Source organism: Rhyacophila brunnea, unplaced genomic scaffold, assembly GCF_057557595.1.
Source record: "Rhyacophila brunnea isolate RB1 unplaced genomic scaffold, BYU_Rbru_1.0 scaffold_8, whole genome shotgun sequence".
Classification (NCBI taxonomy): Eukaryota; Metazoa; Arthropoda; class Insecta; order Trichoptera; family Rhyacophilidae; genus Rhyacophila; species Rhyacophila brunnea.
In genome coordinates this window covers 6,038,095-6,044,264 of record NW_028233350.1, presented here as the reverse complement: position 1 = coordinate 6,044,264, position 6,170 = coordinate 6,038,095, and the positions used below count along the sequence as shown (strand labels likewise).

Genomic DNA, 6,170 nt, shown 5'->3' with positions numbered 1-6,170 from the left:
CTAAATCGACCAATTGAGATCAAAAAAGATTTCTTAATAACCTTAATTTATTTTACGACAATCTAAGATCTATGTACAATGTTCTTACCTGTTCACGGCAAGTTAGGGACAAAACGTTTTTGATGTCGGCGACTTTTGGATTGTCTGGTCCTAATTTCACTGTGTAGCCCTCTAGAGCATGTCGGAAGTGGAGTTCTGCCTCTTCATATTTACCCTGAAAGATGATTAAAATATTTTATTAGTTATATTAATAATTATTTGTAGAATTTTTTGAATATATTTAATGTAAAAGAATGGACTTTGTGAATTAATAATATAATATTATATTAAACCATTATAAAATAGATATTATAAAAAAAACTGTATTTTTTATTATTTAACGCAATAATTCACCAAAATTGAGAATGTAACATCCTGACACCATGAACATAGTTTGAAAAGACATCAAATATATCATCTTCGACCATGTCTGTCTCTTAGCTGGAACATATTATGGACACCACACGGCACCTCCGAGAATTCTTGTCTCTAGCCAGTCTTCTTATGTCACACATATGTTTTGGGTGTGCACGCAGAAAAAAATATTAGGGGGCGGGTTCATTAAAAATAATGTATGTATAATGTCTTTATGTGGACAGAGGCCTTGGATGTCGCGGATTGCTGAGAGGAGTGTGGTCAACCAGTTGAAAAGGCTGTTTAACAGTCAAATCATCCGGGTCACAGAGGTCGTGACGAAAAAGAAGAACAGCAGCCACATGCGTATTGACGTCGCGTAGACCAGAATATGTTAGTATTTGAAAAAACAAAAAATAATAACGTGATCACTGGACGATACCTGATACAAATCATCACAATACAATATGGATAAGAATTGTAGAACTTAGTAATGAACTTCGCCTCTTTCCTCGTGACAATAAATGAGATCTGTCTTCCCACTTTAGTGATGAAAATGGATGTGTTTTGCTTCATATTTGGCGGATTTATCTATAACGTCACAATGACGACGTCTAATTTTTATTGCTTCATTCCTTGTTGCTACAAAAATGTTCCTCCCTCGTAAAGCTCGCGTTATTTTAATTTTAACTATGATGCAAAATCTAACATAAAATTTGAAAATAATGTAGCTGTAATCATTAATGTTTAAGAAAATCAGGGTCCCGAAGACTAGTTGGGAATCACTATATGCTACGTTGATATCTACGCGCTTTCCATTTCGAATGCTGCACACACGACTAGTGAGGGGATTTAATCTGCATACGTGTTAGTTTTAACTAAAACCTTGAATAAAATAAAGAAGTTGATATACTTCGTTCGAGGATCACACAAATTGTAAGGAGAGCCCTAAATAAAACGCGATACATATTGTGATAGTCTTTTTGATTTTATCTTCGACGACCATATTGATATATTAAACAATGACCTAAACGTCAACCTTAACAATTTAGGACATATAGGTGAAACCATAGCCACTTTCAAACACACATGAAAGCGGATATTAAGTTTGTGGAGAAATCATAATAATACTGGAAAGACAGTGTCATTCATATTATGACCGTAAATACTAAGACCTAATTCAAGCAACAGAAATCAAAAAAGATTTCTTATTATCAGTATTTTATTTTACGACATTCTAAGATCAATGTACATTATTGTTTGTACCTGTTTGAAGCAACATAAGGCCAAATTTTTTTTGGTGTCGGCGGCTTTTGGATCGTCTGGTTTCAAATTGACTTCGTAAATCTTTAGCGCTTGTCGATAGTGGAGTTCCGCCTCTTCATATTTACCCTGAAAGATGTTAAAAATATTTGTACTATAATTATTGTAGAATTTTTTGAATACACTAAATGAGAAAGAATGGACTTTGAGACAATAATATATTAAACCATTATAAAATACATATATCATGGCAAATCGTCTCTGTAGATTGGTTTGTCGAATAGACCAAATGTCAAATGCTCAGGAGACAAAAAATAAATTTCATTATCCTATATCATGGATTGTTCATTTCAATATCGTATACATGGAGGTATATAAATTGTTGTTTTTTACAGCATATGAATGCTGTATTCATTACAATGTTATTTCAATAAAAGGATGGTTCTGGTCCATTTAGATACAAAAAATCATTCTGCATTAAAAGGTCGATTTCGAAAATACCGGATATTTGACAAACCAATCCTATAGCGACGAAATATAGAATAATAAACTGATTTGTATGTTATTTAACATTTATAATTCACCAAAATTGAGAATTAACCATTCTGACACACAGTGAACATAGTGATAAAAGGCATCAAATATATATATAAATAATATATGCTGTATAATTGTATTAGTAAATTCACACTCGATCACACAGTAAAACACTCGATTGGTTTATCTACATTTTCATTAAAAAAATTCTATTCCAAATGGCAAGGTTACGTGACGGAGACTCTACGTTGATGTGTGCGCACATTAAATTTTGAGCGCTACATACAGGACTACGCATTTTAGGGGATTTAAACACCATACGTGTTCGATTAACTAAAACCATGAATAAAATAAAGAAGTTGATATACTTCGAGGATCACAAAAATTGCAAGTAGAGCTCTATATAAAACGCGATACCTAAATGTTATAGTCTTTTCGATTTTAACTTCGATGACAATATATTGCAAAATTGCCAAAACGTCGACCTTGAAAATTTAAAACATTTAGGTGAATCTATCACACAGACATGAAAAGTGAAAATTATGGTTGTGGGAAAATCATAACAATACTGGAAAAATAGTGTCATTCATGTTTGACCGCAAATACTGAGACCTATTTCCAGCAATTGAGTTTAAAAAAAGTCTCCTTACATCCTTATTTTATTTTACGACAATCTAAGATCAATGTGAAATTGTTAGTACCTGTACATGGTAAGTTATGGCGAAATCACGTTTGATCTCGACGAGTTTTGGATCATATGACTTCAATTTTACTTCGTAAATCTTTAGCGCTTGTCGAAAGTGTAGTTCCGCCTCTTCATATTTACCCTGAAAGATGTTTAAAATGTTTGTATTATATTAATTGTAGAATTTTTGGAATACATTAAATGAGGAAGAATAGACTTTGAGACAATACTAAATTAAGTTGTAATACTTAATTAAACCATTATAAAATTCATCAAGACACCCACTGTGGCCGCGCGGCTTAAGTATTGGACTATCACGCCGTGGGTCCCAGGTTAAAATCCTGGGTCTGGCAAGTACACATATTGTTTTTCAATTTGTGTGTGAGTCAGGGCATGGATCTAATAGGCTGAGCAAGTGGCTGACATCCATTTCTTGTAAAAAACAAAATCTGTTAATATAAACCTCTACTCTGTGGAGGCCCATATGATCCTATTAGGATCAGACATGGTCGGGAAAAAAAAATCATATTTCATAGCAAATAAAGAAATGTACTGATGAAAATAAACTGATTTTTTTATTATTTAACAAATAGCGCACCAAAATTGAGAATGAAATATTCTGCACAATGAATATAGTTTGAAAAGACATCTAAATATCTTCACTGGCCATGTCCGTCCCTTGGAGTAAGCACATGGACACCATACAGCATCTCCAAGAATCGCCAGTATTCTGTCGTCATATCCACAATTATCTATCAGGCGCGCACACAAAGAAATCGACGCAATCCCACATGTCACCGTCACCTCAATATGGATGCCCATCTTACGGACAAACACACATCTAAGTGTTGTTCTTCATGGCACTTTATGACATTACAAACAATAACTTTACTTTATATTGATTTTTTTACTATCTTAAAAATTTAGGACGTTTAGGTGAAATGATCACACAGACATGAATAGTGGATATGGGAAAATCACGATAATACTGGAAAGACAGTGTCATACATAAATATGACTGCAAATACTAAGAACTAATTTTAGCAATTGAGATCAATGTGCAATAATTATGGCTAGTACCTGTTCACGGTAAGTTATGGCCAAGCCATGTTTGATGTAAGTGAGTTTTGGTTCGTCTGGTTTCAATTTCACTTGGTAGATATCAAGCGCTTGTAGATAGTGACGTTCCGCCTGTTCATATTTGCCCTAAAAGATGTTTTAAATATTTGGATTATATTAATAGGAATATTTTTTTGAATACATTAAGTGAGAATGAATGGACTTTGAGACCATAATATATTAAGCCATTATAAAATACATAATATAATATATTATATACATGACAAATATAGAATAATAAATGATTTTTTTATTATTTAATTAATAATTCACCAAAATTGAAAATGTAGCAATCTGCACAATGAAAAAAGTTTGAAAAGACAACAAATATAATATCTTCATCGGCCATATATTAGGTAGTGAATAAAAAGGTACACGAAAAACTACGGATTTAAAATAACACCTAAAACTCCGTCAGCGCTAAATCATAATCAGTGGTAAATTTTCCGTGAATCATTTATAGGTCTATCAATGTTTCTAGGTCGCAAAGTCAAGGTTGTTGTCTTTTTCACCTCAAGCACCACGACTATTCTAACTTCAAAATACTCCGCGGACCAGTTGAGAATCTCTGGTGTATGCTACGTTGACATGTACGCGCTTTACAATTCGAGCACTGCATACAGGACTCCGTATTATAGGGGATTTAATCAACATACGTGTTGGATTAAATAAAATCATGAATACAATAAAGAAGTTTATGTTCTTCGAAGATCACACAAATTTCAAGTAGAGCTCTACATAAAACGCGATGTCTGTGGATGCAACTGGATATTAAGTTTGTGGGAAAATCATAACAATACTGGAAAGACAGTATCATTTATTAATTTATTATATATGACAACAAACACTGAGACCTTATTCGTGCAATTGAGATCACAACAGATCCTTAATAGCCTTATTTTATTTTACGACAATCTAAGATCAATATACATTAATTATTGTTTGTACCTGTTCATGGTAAGTCATGGCCAAAGAATATTTGATGTCGGTGACTTTTGGATCGTCTGGTTTCAATTTCACTTCGTACATCTTTAGCGCTTGTCGATAGTGGCGTTCCGCCTCTTCATAATTACCCTGAAAGATGTTTAAATAAATTTGTATCATATTGATTGTAGAATTTTTTGAATACATTAAATGAAAAAGAATGGATTTTGCGACAATAATATATTAAATTAATAAATTAACCATTATAAAATACATATATCACGGCATATTATGTAGAATAATAAATTGATTTATTTTTATTTTTTAACGAATAATTCACAAAACTTAAGAATGTTACATTCTGCCACAATAAACATAGTTTGAAACAATATCAAATATATCTTCATCGGCCATGTCCGTCCCTTAGCTGACTGCTGGAGCATATTGATAGCAAACGGAACCGCCAAGAATCCCTGTCGCTCGCCAGTCTTCTTGCGAATAATAATTATTATTATGTAACAAGCGCGGACATACAAAACTCGACGCAATCTCAGATGTCGCTGGCTCCTAAATATATAAGTATACCTACCTTAGGGACGTACACTTCTAATAAGGTTTCTGATTTAGACCTTAGACCTTAGACGTTACAAACAAAAATATTGTATTTACTTCTGTTTCACTTAAAATAATGTTTATTCATTCAAGTGTCTCTTTTAGATAATTAGGGTTCAAACCAACTCCAATCTCTTTGGTTCAAACCCAATTGAATGAGTTACACCATGCGATTTTGATTTTATCCATTATGTAGTATTGAATAAAAGGTAAGAGACAAACTAAAAAATAACACCTAATTCTTCAGCGCTCAATTATAATCATTCTACAAGTGGCGCGTAAATCATCGGAAATACAACGTAATCAAATACGCCAGCGCACACTAGATTTGACGACGCCTTGTGCCCGCCTGCCCCACGAGTCACCGTTTTTCGCTTCTCAGCGATACGAATTAACGAAAATACAACGTAGTCCATTCATTGAACACAGCAAGCAAAATCAGGCTCCTCGAATCGTCGTCGATAAGATGGGCGAGAAGCCATTATATAAGAACAGTGTACTCTTTGTTTAGTTATTGCGTGTCCGATTTTAATTACAAGCCCTGAGAAATAATATAATATTTTTATTGCTTTGTTATGAGAGACGCTGTAATAATAATTATTTTGTGCTTCTTGGGCCCCTTATTACATAGGTGAAG

At 33.3% G+C, this 6,170-nt stretch overlaps 1 long non-coding RNA gene across 1 annotated transcript; it reads right to left on the bottom strand.

The window, feature by feature from the left end:
• Window positions 1–87: 87 nt before the first annotated feature.
• Window positions 88–3,014, bottom strand: LOC147063850 (uncharacterized). The gene is made up of 3 exons (XR_015071999.1): window positions 2,895–3,014; window positions 1,660–1,785; window positions 88–214 (listed from the first exon to the last, which is right to left on the bottom strand). It is a non-coding gene; the product is annotated as an uncharacterized LOC147063850 (long non-coding RNA).
• Window positions 3,015–6,170: the final 3,156 nt, after the last annotated feature.